The sequence below is a fragment of the Sorghum bicolor genome, chromosome 5, assembly GCF_000003195.3.
Source record: "Sorghum bicolor cultivar BTx623 chromosome 5, Sorghum_bicolor_NCBIv3, whole genome shotgun sequence".
In the NCBI taxonomy this organism is placed as follows: Eukaryota; Viridiplantae; Streptophyta; class Magnoliopsida; order Poales; family Poaceae; genus Sorghum; species Sorghum bicolor.
In genome coordinates, this window is record NC_012874.2 from 23,364,829 (window position 1) to 23,378,828 (window position 14,000).

At 48.0% G+C, this 14,000-nt stretch overlaps 1 pseudogene; it reads left to right on the forward strand.

Moving 5' to 3' along the window:
* Positions 6,811-7,845, forward strand: LOC110435605 (annotated as a pseudogene).

Here is a 14,000-nt window from a genome sequence, read left to right on the forward strand (position 1 = left end):
TTAGTTGAGTTAGTGCGAATTAGTTCTAGAAAAAATATTAATTTCCAAATTGTTTTGAATGATGTGATATTTGCTTGCTACTTGACTTTGTGTTTGAGTGTATAGAGTTTTCAAAATACGTTTAGAAAACATCACCCTTGCTAATCCTTCGCCAGTAGATTTGTTCGATCTTAGGCTTTCAATTTGCTGCTTGCACTTCTTTCATTAACGTGATGATATAATATAGTATAAAATAATGATCCATTAAAGGAAGTAATCTACTGCTCCTAATTTTCTTCCTTATTTAATTAGACGTTGGTTTTCTTCTAGCTGAGTAGTTTCCTTTCCTTGGATCGTGGATGATCTCTCCCTATCCAAGATGTAGGACGTGCACTACAAGGACTCCATCTCAATCTCTATATGACTACGACGTTTGCCCTATGACCATATCTAGTTATATTAATTGAAAGCCTAGGCCGTCGTTTCTTTTCTATACCCTAAAACCAAGCCAATCAATCATGATCCAGCCGCCGCCGCCGCCGTTGTGCTCGCCGTCTGTGGCTCCGCTGCTGCCCAGCACGATATACAACTTTTCATAACAAAGTAGCCGCTGCCGAACGCCGACGCTGAATGTATCCCCGTCGTCAAGCTCCACTTTCTGCTCTCCGTATTAAGGCTTCGAAGCTGAAGCTCCGCCGTCGCAACGAACTGCACGACCTTGTTGTCCGTTCTCTACCGACGAGAACCATAGGTGAGGTCTGCTTCATCGGCTCTGTCACCCACCAGGGCCATCAGTTTTGAAAGAGCATCTAGGCCCCTAGTGGTTTCGGTGATTAATGACATTGTTGGTTACTATGACTAATGTGTGTTTTGCAGAGGCAAAGTCATAGGTAAGGTCATGAAAAATAGGTACTCGATGGACAGGGACGTACATGCCAACTTAATAGTGGAAATCGTTTCGGTTTTCAAAGGATGGAAGGACATCGTCGAGACTAGACTAGGTCTAAGTGCCATATGGTGAAGAAGGGCACTTAGAGTAGTTTAGGACATTGTTTTCCTTTGACCGTACTATTAAGAGGGGCTTTGATCTAGTAGCTTGACTTAGGCAAGGCTTTAGGTTTAGGTGTGGTGCACACTTGGTAAACCTAGCACTAGGCAGCTCAGAGATAGTCCTAAGATCGAGAGGAACCAACTTCGTTTTGGAGCGATCGCGTTTCGACGAAGTTTGGGTGCCCAAAGGGGCACCGGACGCTCTATGAGTGCGTCCGGTGAGGTCCTTAGCCATTAGAACAGTGCCGTGCTTAGGGTTAGGCACCGGACGCTAGCACCGGACGCACCGGGTAGCGTCCGGTCCCTTACCCAGGGAGCTTGCAAAGTTCCCCTGAGCACCGTACGCTAGCACCGGACGCACCGGGTAGCGTCCGGTCCCATGCGCAGGGAGCTTGTAATGTTTTCTCGAGCACCGGACAGTGCACTGGACGCTGAGAGTTTAGCGTCCGGTGACCTGTCAGAGTAAAGCGCAGGTAGCCGTTATGTCACACCGGACGCTCGGTGCAGTGCGTCCGGTGCAACATAATGTGCGTCCGGTGACCCCGTTTTCTGTGAAAAACGGTTGGCCGAGCTTTGGACTTGGTGGATAGTATTTATACTCCTCCACCTCGTCCATGAGACCTCTCTTGCCCATTTGAACATCAGAGAACCTTGTTGTGGAGCAAGAGAGTTGCAAGAGCTTAGAGAGGATTGAGATTTGAGTAAATTCTTAAGAGAATCCTCATCTAGTGAGTTCCAAGAGTCAAGTGTGCTTCCACCCCTCTCTAGTGCCTTGTTTGGGTCAAGTGAGAGTTCTTTGCTTGTTACTCTTGGTGATCGCCATCACCTAGACGGTTCAGTGGTGATTGGAGGCACGAAGATCACCCGGAGTTCTTGTGGGTGGCTCGTGTCAAGCTTGTGAGCGGTTTTGGGCGATTCACCGTGACGGAGTGTCGAAGAATCAGCCCGTAGAGAGCACTTGGTCCTTGCGCGGACCAAGGGGGAGCAAGACCCTTGCGCGGGTGCTCCAACGAGGACTAGTGGAGAGTGGCGACTCTCCGATACCTCGGCAAAACATCGCCGAGCACCTTCTTCCACTACTCCTTTACTTTCTAGCATTTACTTTGTGCTTTTACATTCTTAGAAATGTCATGCTAGAATAGGATTGGAACGAGGTTGCAAAACTTTTATCCGGTAGCTCTCTAAGTCACACAAGGCACAAGGGGTTGAATTGGAGCTTATAGGTTGCTTAAATTTTTAGAGAAGCCCAATTCACCCCCCCTCTTGGGCATCTTGATCCTTTCAATTGGTATCGGAGCCTAGTGCTCATTATTTAGGCTTCACCGCCTAGAGAAAGATGTCTAACGGGGATGGACCGCCACCCATGTTCGATGGGGATGACTTCCCGTATTGGAAAATACGGATGGAGTCATACCTTGAGGCATGCGATGTAAAGTGCCTAAAACCCGCGGCCGAAGGGTTTGCCCCTCCGGAAAGAGCCACCGCTCTTACTCCACAAGAGCAAGAGAACAAGAAGTGGAATGCAAAGGCCAAAAACCACATCTTTAGAGGTCTTTGCAAAGAGGTGTTCAACCGTGTTCGGAGCCACAAAACCGCCAATGAACTTTGGAAGGAACTTTGTGCGCTCCATGAGGGAACTAAGAGTGAACGCGAGGAACGCTATCACCTAGTGATGAACAAGCTTAATACTTTTGAAATGCTTCCTAAAGAAAATGCTAATGAAATGTATTCTCGCTTGAATGTCATTGTAGAGGAGCTAAATGGACTTGGGCTTAGACAAATGAGTACGGCGGATGTAGCAAGGAAGATACTATGTGTGCTTCCCATTGAGAAATATGGGCACATAGTAACCGTGCTTCATCAAGGCGATCTTTCCACCGCTACACCAACCACCATATTGGGGAAGATCAATGCTCATGAGATGTACATGCACATGAACCCTCAAGATGGCTCCTCGTCGGCCAAGAAAGAAAAGAAGGACTTGGCTCTCAAAGCTTCTCAAAAGGGCAAAGCCAAGAAGATTGAAGTTGAGTCATCAACTTCAAGTGATGATGATGCATCTATTGCCCTCTTGGTGAGAAGAACCACAAAGATGTTGAAGAAGCTCAACAAAAATGGAGTCAACTTTGACTCCAAGAAGAAGAAGTTCTTCACAAGTAGCAAGAGGAAGCCCATCTCCGAGATGGATTGCTACAATTGTGGTGAGCTTGGTCATCTTGCCCATCAATGTCCAAAGCCCAAGAAGGACAAGTACAAGAAGAAGAACAAAGAGCAAGATGATTCAAGTGATGATGAGAAGAATGACAAGAAGAAAGGTGGCAAGAAGAAGGAGCACTACAAGAAGAAGAATGGCAAGGCTTATATTGTTGGTGATTGGCTCACCGACATTGAAAGCTCAAGTGGTGACTCCTCCGAAAATGAAAGTGATGATGAGAAGGTTGCCGCCATCGCCATCGATGCTCCATCACCATCATCTTCACCACCATCTACATCCTCTACACACCTATGCCTTATGGCCAAAGGTGACCGGAAGGTACAAAGTGAGGATGAGAGTAGTGAAAGTGATAGTGAATATGAATCACCTTCTTATGATGAACTTGTAAAATTGCTAAATAAGTACACTAAAGTCATAAGAAAATCTAGAAGTGAAAATGAAAAGCTTGAACTCGAAAATGAAACACTTCTAGCAAAGCTTAAGTCTAGTGATGAGCTTAGAGACCAAAATAAGATCATGACCACTAAGCTCAAGGAGCTCAAACTCTCTCTTAAAGAGCTCAAAGAAAAACATGATAAACTTGAGAGTGTTCATGATGAGCTTATCACTAGATATAGAGCAATGAAAGAAGAACTAACAACTCTAAAAGCAAACTATGAAAACCTTGAGATTGCTTATGAACTTGCAATTGATGAAACACATGTTGCTACTAACAATGTTGCTAAGCTTAATGTAGCTACATCTTGTGATGACTTACTTGTGGAGAGCACAAGCAAATGTGTTGATTGCAAGGGCAAGAAAGTGGTAGTGGCCGAGAGTTATGAGGACACTATCAAGCTCAAGGATGAGATTGTCATGCTCAAGAAAGAATTGCAAGAACAAGTCAAGCACAAGACAATTGTGATTGAGTCACTTGATCAAGACAAGAAGCTTGCATATGAGAACAAGTTACTCAAGGAAGAAAATCAATATCTCAAGCTTGGCTTGATGTATGATAAGCAAGAAGAAGATGAGACATTCATCTTGGATGAGTTAGCTAGCAACAATGACCCAATCATCAAGAAGCTAACTCAAGAGAACAACAAGCTCAAGAAAGAGAAGGAACACCTAACTATGGGGTTAGCAAAGTTCACAAAGGGGAAGGACCTTCAAAGTGAGCTTTTCATGAACACCGTCATGAAGATGGACAAGAGTGGGATTGGCTATAAGGCTCATCAAACAAAGCTCATCAAGTCTCTAGCCACTCATGATCAAGCAAGCAAGCTAAAGCCAAAGAGATGCTTTGAGTGTGGTCAAGAAGGACACTTTGCTCATGAGTGTAAGGCACCACTACCACCACCCTTGCCCAAGCATGCAAGACCATTTGCCTTCAATGCTCATTACATTGTAAGGAAAGACAAGTGTGGCAAGGTCAAGGTTAGCTTCATGGGGCCATCAAACAAGCAAAGGCCAAAGAAAATTTGGGTGCCAAAGCAACTAGTAGAGAAGGTCAAGGGCCCTAAGCAAATGTGGGTGCCAAAATCTCAAGCTTGATCTCTTGTGTGTAGGTGAACTACAAGACCGGTGGATCACATTGGGTAATTGATAGTGGTTGCACTCAACATATGACCGGAGATCCCCGGATGTTCACCTCTCTTGATGAAGATGTTGACAACCAAGAGAAGATCACATTTGGTGACAATTCAAAAGGGAAAGTCAAGGGACTAGGAAAGGTTGCTATATCAAATGACAACTCCATCACCAATGTGCTCTATGTGCAATCTTTGAGTTTCAACTTGCTCTCGGTTGGACAACTTTCTGATCTCGGATTTGAATGCCTATTCAAGAAGAAGGAAGTAATTGCGACCAAGGAAGATGACAATGAAGTGATTTTCAAAGGCTTTCGGCACAACAACTTATATGTAGTTGATTTCTCATCAAATGAAGTTGATGTCAAGACTTGCTTATTCACCAAGACTTCACTTGGGTGGTTGTGGCATAGAAGGTTAGCACATGTTGGAATGGGCACACTCAAGAAGTTGATGAAGAAAGAATTGATTAGAGGCTTGAAGGATGTGACATTTGAGAAAGACAAGCTTTGTAGTGCATGTCAAGCGGGCAAATAAGTTGCAAACACTCATCCAACCAAAGCCTATCTCTCTACTTCAAGAGTGCTTGAGCTACTTCACATGGATTTGTTTGGACCAACCACATATGCTAGTCTTGGAGGCAACAAATATTGTTTGGTCATAGTTGATGATTACTCTCAGTACACTTGGACATTCTTTTTGCAAGACAAAGCCGAAGTTGCATCAATATTCAAGAAGTTTGCAAAGAATGCTCAAAATCAATTTGATGTGAAGATCAAGAAAATTAGAAGTGACAATGGCAAAGAGTTTGACAACACCAACATTGAAGAGTATTGTGATGAAGTGGGAATCAAGCATGAGTTCTCCTCAACATACACACCACAACAAAATGGGGTTGTAGAAAGAAAGAACCGGACATTAATCACCTTGGCAAGAACAATGCTAGATGAGTATAACACTTCGGAGAAGATGTGGGCCGAGGCAATCAACACCGCATGCTATGCATCAAACCGGCTCTTTCCTCACAAGTTCCTAGAGAAGACACCATATGAGTTGCTCAATGGGAAGAAGCCTGATGTCTCATTCTTTAGAGTGTTTGGATGCAAGTGCTACATCTACAAGAAGCGTCAACACTTGGGAAAGTTCCAAAGAAGATGTGACATTGGCTACTTGGTTGGCTATTCATCAAAGTCCAAAGCATATAGGGTTTTTAACCATGCCACAAACATGGTTGAAGAAACTTTTGATGTTGAATTTGATGAAACAAATGGCTCCCAAGGAGCAAGTGATAATCTTGATGATGTAGGTGGTGAACCATTGAGGGATGCCATGAAGAACATGCCGGTGGGAGACATCAAGCCTAAAGAAGATGATGATGATGTGCAAGTCATTGAGCCACCATCCACCTCACAAGGACCACAAGATGAAGACAAGGATGTGAGAGATGCCCATGAAGACACTCAAGTCACTCATGAGCAAGCAGTGGCACAAGCACAAGATGTTGATGCTCCCCAACCAATCCCTCAAGTGGCACCAAGAAGAACATCACATCTTCTCCAAGATCACTCTCAAGATCTCATCATCGGGAGTCCATCACGTGGTGTAACTACTCGGTCTAGACATGCTTTATTTATTGAACATCACACTTTTGTGTCTCTTGAAGATGAACCAAAGACTATAGAGGAAGCTCTTCGTGATGTGGATTGGATCATGGCCATGCAAGAGGAGTTGAATAACTTCACTCGCAACCAAGTATGGACACTTGAAGAGCGACCCAAAGATGCAAGAGTGATTGGAACAAAGTGGGTCTTCCGGAACAAGAAGGATGATCAAGGCAAAGTGGTGCGAAACAAGGCAAAACTTGTGGCAAAAGGCTTTTCACAAGTGGAAGGTCTTGACTTCGGTGAAACCTTTACACCGGTGGCAAGACTTGAAGCAATCCGTATCCTACTTGCATATGCATCTAGTCATGATATCAAGTTATTTCAAATGGATGTGAAAAGTGCCTTTTTAAATGGTTATATTAATGAGCTTGTCTATGTTGAGCAACCCCTCGGTTTTGAAGACCCTAGGTACCCCAAGCATGTCTACCGGTTGTCCAAGGCTCTCTACGGTCTCAAGCAAGCTCCTAGAGCTTGGTATGAGAGGCTTAGGGACTTCCTCATTGAGAAGGGTTTCAAGATTGGGAAAGTTGACACAACACTCTTCACCAAGAAAATGAATGGGGAAATCTTCATTTGCCAAGTTTATGTTGATGATATTATTTTTGGCTCTACTAATGAAGATTTTTGCAAGGAATTTGGTGATTTGATGTCCAAGGAGTTTGAGATGTCCATGATTGGCGAGCTATCATTCTTCCTAGGATTTCAAGTCAAGCAAATGAAGGAAGGGGTCTTCATCTCTCAAGAGAAGTACACTCAAGATCTTCTCAAGAGGTTCAAGATGATGGATTGCAAGCCAATCAAGACTCCCATGGCATCAAATGGGCATCTCAACTTGGATGAGGGAGGTAACCCTATTGACAAGACTCTCTATCGCTCCATGATAGGAAGTCTACTCTACCTCACCGCATCTAGGCCCGATATAATGTTTAGTGTGTGTATGTGTGCGAGGTATCAAGCTATGCCTATGGAATCTCACTTGATTGCCGTCAAGAGAATTCTTAGGTATCTAAAATACACACCTTGCCTAGGCTTGTGGTATCCCAAAGGTGCAAGATTCCAACTTGTAGGCTATTCCGATTCGGATTATGCCGGGTGCCGGATTGATTGAAAAAGCACATCCGGAGGGTGCCATTTCCTAGGTAGATCTCTTGTCTCTTGGATGTCAAAGAAACAAAATAGTGTTGCTTTGTCAACGGCCGAGGCGGAATACATAGCCGCCGGTGCTTGTTGCGCACAAATACTCTACATGAAACAAACTTTGCTAGACTATGGAGTAGTACTAGACAAAGTACCTTTGTTGTGTGACAACGAAAGTGCCGTAAAACTTGCAAACAACCCGGTTCAACACACCCGCACAAAACATATTGACATCCGCCACCACTTCCTTAGGGATCACGTTGCTAAAGGTGACATATCCCTAGAGAATGTGGGAACGGAAAATCAATTAGCGGATATCTTTACAAAACCCCTAGATGAACCTAGGTTTTGTATGTTGAGAAATGAACTTAATGTGCTTGACTTGTCTAACTTCACTAAAAGATAAAAGTTGTGTGTTGAATCTTGTAAATAACCTTTGTTTTGCATATCATGCATACTAAAACTAAAAATATAACTTGCATGTAGGGCTTGTCTAACATGGTTAAGATAACCCCCTTGAGTGTGTGAAAAAGCTTAACCTTGGATCAAACTTGACAAGCATTAGCTTACTTTCAAGTTTTGCATTAAAACTCATATCATATGCATGCTTGTTTATTGACCGTTTCTTTTCGGTTATTCGTTGAGCATCCGCTGTGTTCGTCCACAGATAGGGGGAGCATTCAAAGCTCATTGTGATTCCAACCCCTAGCTTTATGGCCATACGATGCTCCTTGATGCTTTCTCGAACTATTTTCATAAAAATCTACTAAGCCTATGGCTAATTATTTGTGAAAACTTGAGGGTTTGAGAGATGTCACTCCTACCAGTTCCATTTGGTGTTTACTTGAGTGTTTTTGAAGATGGAACTTGGTTGGATCAAAGTCGGACATGGTGCTTAGTTGAAAAAGTGCTCAGAGGAGCACCGGACGATGCACCGGACGCTGCCTCTGAGCGTCCGGTGTGGTGAGTGTGCTAGATTGCACTCACCGGACGCAGGAACAGTGTCCCTGTGGCGTCCGGTGCGGTGCGTCCGGTGCTCACCTGGCGTGACCCAAAGCACCGGACGCTAAAGCCAGCGTCCGGTGCCCCTCGTCCGGTGCAATGTCAAAATGCAAACCTCTCTGCGCATGAGTCCGGTGGTCACCGGACGCGTCCGGTGCCACTTTAAGTGCGTCCGGTGACCCCGCGACGGGCGGATAAAGCCCGCGCCCAGAGGGTTTCGCGGGCAGTTTCTCTTCTTCCTCCTCCAAATCTCTGGCCGCGCCCGTGCCCTAGCGCCGCCGCCGTCGTCCTTGCGCCGTTTCCCGGCGAGTTTGGAGCTTTCCCCCGCGCCAGATCTGCTAAGGGACTTCTTCCCTTCCCTCTCCTCGCTCTGGTTTCCTTCCTTGCGAAGAAATTAGGGCTTGGGGTAAGTTCTCTGCTCTATCTCCCAAGGTGCTCGAGCCTTTGTGTTCATGACTTTCGATTTAGGTTTTGATTCCAATCTCGATGGTCTTCTCGTTGCAGCACCTCTAGGAGAAGTTTCGTGGTCTCCGGAGGTTTCCGATCGCGACTTTTTAATCCTGAACGCGTCTCGTCAGTCGATCGTAAGCCGTTCGTGCCCGTGTCTTATCTTTTCTTGCGATCCATAGGTTTATCTCATCTCTAGTCGATGTATCTTCTTATTTAGACCCTATCCTGTCCATTCTCTGCAGTGCATTGTTCTCCATTGCCAGTCAGTTGTTTATCGGACGCTTGAGTTGCTATGGCTCGTTGCAAGAATGTTAGCGGTCCGACAGCTGGCTCAGGAGGTTCCCCAGGAGGCGATGGTGGAGGTGATCCTCCTCGTCGTTTCTCAGCGGCAGAGAAAGGCAAGGGAAAGAAGCTGGCCACCAAGAAGCGCAAAGTCAGTGACAGAGATGCAGAGGTCGCCGAGGCAGTTGCAGCAGCGGCTGAGGCAGCCGAGAGGGGTGGTCGTTCTGGTTCTCTGAGGATTGGGGATGATCTTACGCCGCGTCAGAGGCGTGCAGTGCTTGAGGCAGAGGCTTTCCATGGATCCCCTCCAGGCACCGTGACGATTGGAGGACAGAGGGTTAGGCTTGTGGTCAGGGATCCAGCTCAGGAGGATCCAGACACTGAGACAGAGACCCAGGCAGAGGGTCCAGCACAGGAGCAGGAGCAGGAGCAGCCACTCAGGAGGTCGACTCGTGCTCGTACCCAGGCCGTTCCTCAGACCGGCATGCCGGGTCAGTCCACTTCCACAGCTCATGCCACACCAGCGAGAGGTACACCAGCTTCACGCCCGAGGCCAGTCAGGATCCACAGGGATCTTTCTCTTGTGTCAGCCAGAGAGATCCAGCAGCTGAGGTTCGTTCCGTTTCCCACCTGGTTTCCAGCTGCCAGGGATCCTAGAGCCGGTGCCAGGTTCTACACAGTCATCCAGGAGGACATCTATGAGGCACTGGTTTGCTCTCAGGCTCAGTTCAGGGAGCACAGAGTGATCGACCTGGAGATACTGGGGAACGTCGTTGGAGCTGATATTCGTCAGTACTTTACCTACCTCCACGGACTTCCAGAGTTACTAGCACTTCCCGGGACTTACTGTGAGCAGTGGGTCAGAGAGTTCTACGCGTCAGTGTGGGTTTCTCCAGATCACAGCTATATCCACTACGCACTGGCGGGGACAGACTACAGAGTGACAGCTCAGAGGGGCAGAGAGGTGCTTGGACTGCGAGCCTCTCCCACCAGGATTCACCAGCTGTGCTACGGGAACGTGGATCCCCCTCGTCGTCCTCACGGTGGTGAGATACCACCAGTTGACTTCGTGGCTCCCTGTTTCCGTGCACCTTTTGGGGAGGGCTCCAGCAGGACAGTGGCAGACTTGACACGCCCAGCCAGGATCCTCGACTTTGTGTTGAGGAAGACTCTTCTCCCCAGGACAGGCTACAGAGATGGATTCACTCGTATGCAGCAGTGGCTCCTCGCTCACCTTATCTCCCAGACACAGTTTGACTTGTGGGATCTTATCGTCTCAGAGATAGAGGACACCATCTCAGAGAGCTTCAGGGGCCGGCGTCAGTTGCCCTACGCACATTGGATCACCCTGCTTATACTTCGTGCTAGGCCACTGCCCCTGCCAGCTCACTTGCAGAGTGAGTTGACAGAGTCAGACACCGTCTTCCCCCACTACGACCCCCGGCAGATGTTGAGAGCGCATCACGACCTTCGCGGTGCACCTCCTCCTCGTGCTCCATGTGGACCCGTGCCCCCACTTTCTCCTAGGGGCACCCGCAGTACAGCGGCAATTGCAGAGACAGAGGAGCAGCAGGATATAGCTATTGGGGCGTTCGCCGATGCAGAGGCAGAGGGCGAGTTTGACTTCGCCTCAGACAGTTCAGACGACAACTATCAGCCGCCAGTGACTGACCTTCCTCCCAGAGCTCACGACCACGAGGCAGGCGGTTCTTCGAGTGCTTCACACCCTGCCCTGCTTGCTATCCTAGAGGGGATGAGGGCAGATCAGCGCCGTGCAGCTGAGGAGCAGGCGAGGCGCGACAGGGATCAGGCTGCTATCAATGCAGCCATGCAGGCCAGGTAGGATGAGCTCCAGCGTCAGCTTCTCACCTTTCGGGGGCAGCAGCTTGCTTTTCAGGCCCAGCAGACAGCGATGTTGGCCGCTCTCATGGCCGCCTCCGGGATTCAGCTACCGCAGATACAGCTCCCAGGCACGTCGTCCATCAGGCCCCCTACTCCTGCGCCCCAGACTCAGAGCCCGTCTCAGGAGCCGCTCCAGCTACCAGCTCAGAGTCAGCCGTTTTCGACGCCCCAGCACCAGGTCTCTCAGGGTGCTATCTCTTCAGGCTTTGAGCAGGTACCGCAGTTTACCCCTCTCCGCTCAGGCTTCACCCCTCAGTCAGCTTCAGCATCGCAGCTTGTGTGGGACTCGCAGACAGATCCACACCTCAGCTTCACCTACAGTGCTCTGACTGGTGACCCTACGCCTCCTCCTCTGCAGGCTCCTGCAGTCTTTACGACGCCAGTTACCACTACAGAGCTTCTGTCGTCGTCCGTAGCGTCGTCCGAGCAGCTTGCACCGTCTACTACCGTACCAGAGACGACAGCTACAGCGACCGAGTCCGTGCCAGCCTCGTCAGCCGGACTTGAGCAGCCAGCACAGCCTGTGACAGCGCCAGAGCAGACCCGGACCGCTTCTCCAGCACCTGCAGCTTCAGAGGGTCACTCCACCTCCTCCGCCTCGACGGCCGACACCTCAGATGATGCAGCTCGCTTCGTGGCCGCGCCGAGGGACTCTACTGCTCCGCCTCCTCCGCCGTCTTCTTAGGTTTTTGGCGCTTGATGCCAAAGGGGGAGAGAGTGCATATGAGAGAGTTAGGGAGTTAGGGGGAGCTAGCTAGAGAGAGAGTTTATTCTTATGAGATACTTTCGATGTGTACTATGTGTGCTACTTCATCATGCATCATGTTTACTTTTACGCATTGCACTTGTGTGAGGTACACTGGTTATGAGACATGATTTGTGCTTTTTGTGATATCTTCTTGTCATGTGTTTGGCTTATATTATCTTTGCTTCCGCATTTTTACTCTGATATAACTATGAGCCTTATGTTTATATCCTGTCGTATTTCACTCACCTATTTGGATGCAGGGTATTGGATTTGGTTGATATAAGCATGACTAATTCCTTTGTTCTTATTGTATCATGCTTATTGAAACCAAGTCCCCTTTAAAAACCTCAACTCTTTTCATACTCGAGGTTGTCATCAATCACCAAAAAGGGGGAGATTGAAAGAGCATCTAGGCCCCTAGTGGTTTCGGTGATTAATGACATTGTTGGTTACTATGACTAATGTGTGTTTTGCAGAGGCAAAGTCATAGGTAAGGTCATGGTAAATAGGTACTCGATGGACAGGGACGTACATGCCAACTTAATAGTGGAAATCGTTTCGGTTTTCAAAGGATGGAAGGACATCGTCGAGAATAGACTAGGTCTAAGTGCCATATGGTGAAGAAGGGCACTTAGAGTAGTTTAGGACTTTGTTTTCCTTTGACCGTACTATTAAGAGGGGCTTTGATCTAGTAGCTTGACTTAGGCAAGGCTTTAGGTTTAGGTGTGGTGCACACTTGGTAAACCTAGCACTAGGCAGCTCAGAGATAGTCCTTAGATCGAGAGGAACCAACTTCGTTTTGGAGCGATCGCGTTTCGACGAAGTTTGGGTGCCCAAAGGGGCACCGGACGCTGCACCGGACGCTCTGTGAGTGCGTCCGGTGAGGTCCTTAGCCGTTAGAACAGTGCCGTGCTTAGGGTTAGGCACCGGACGCTAGCACCGGACGCACCGGGTAGCGTCCGGTCCCTTACCCAGGGAGCTTGCAAAGTTCCCCTGAGCACCGGACGCTAGCACCGGACGCACCGGGTAGCGTCCGGTCCCATGCGCAAGGAGCTTGTAATGTTTTCTCGAGCACCGGACGGTGCACCGGACGCTGAGAGTTTAGCGTCCGGTGACCTGTCAGAGTAAAGCGCAGGTAGCCGTTATGTCACACCGGACGCTCGGTGCAGTGCGTCCGGTGCAACATAATGTGCGTCCGGTGACCCCGTTTTCTGTGAAAAACGGTTGGCCGAGCTTTGGACTTGGTGGATAGTATTTATACTCCTCCACCTCGTCCATGAGACCTCTCTTGCCCATTTGAACATCAGAGAGCCTTGTTGTCGAGCAAGAGAGTTGCAAGAGCTTAGAGAGGATTGAGATTTGAGTAAATTCTTGAGAGAATCCTCCTCTAGTGAGTTCCAAGAGTCAAGTGTGCTTCCACCCCTCTCTAGTGCCTTGTTTGGGTCAAGTGAGAGTTCTTTGCTTGTTACTCTTGGTGATCGCCATCACCTAGACGGTTCGGTGGTGATTGGAGGCACGAAGATCACCCGGAGTTCTTATGGGTGGCTCGTGTCAAGCTTGTGAGCGGTTTTGGGCGATTCACCGCGACGGAGTGTCGAAGAATCAGCCCGTAGAGAGCACTTGGTCCTTGCGCGGACCAAGGGGGAGCAAGACCCTTGCGCGGGTGCTCCAACGAGGACTAGTGGAGAGTGGCGACTCTCCGATACCTCGGCAAAACATCGCCGAGCACCTTCTTCCACTACTCCTTCACTTTCTAGCATTTACTTTGTGCTTTTACATTCTTAGAATTGTCATGCTAGAATAGGATTGGAACTAGGTTGCAAAACTTTTATCCGGTAGCTCTCTAAGTCACACTAGGCACAAGGGGTTGAATTGGAGCTTATAGGTTGCTTAAATTTTTAGAGAAGCCCAATTCACCCCCCCTCTTGGGCATCTTGATCCTTTCAAGTTTGTGTAGTCATGGCTTACAGGCCATTATTTTTTGATCACCCGCTAGCTCCGGC